The following is a 313-nucleotide window of genomic DNA, read 5'->3' on the forward strand; positions in this document are numbered from 1 at the left end:
GTTCACCTGGAAGGCACAAGTGAAAAAAGGGTGTAACGATGCTCATCATATTCTCAGTGCGTGGCAGTTTCCTCGCAAGCGCGAGGATTCGCATAAATTTATGTCTACTAGTGCTTTAAACCGAGTTCTAGAAGGAGCGCTAACAACCGTCGGAGGAAGGCCATTCCACGCAGCTACTACCCGAAATGAGAAAAATTTTGTCCAATGAATGTGTGTGCTCTGAGCTTGAAAATTTTCTTACTATGTCCCCGCCGCGTTTTTGCTGGGTCAACGGTGAAAAACGCCAGCGGCTAGACGCACAATGTTTTTTTCT

The sequence above is a fragment of the Opisthorchis viverrini genome (assembly GCF_000715545.1).
Source record: "Opisthorchis viverrini unplaced genomic scaffold opera_v5_20, whole genome shotgun sequence".
Lineage (NCBI taxonomy): Eukaryota > Metazoa > Platyhelminthes > Trematoda > Opisthorchiida > Opisthorchiidae > Opisthorchis > Opisthorchis viverrini.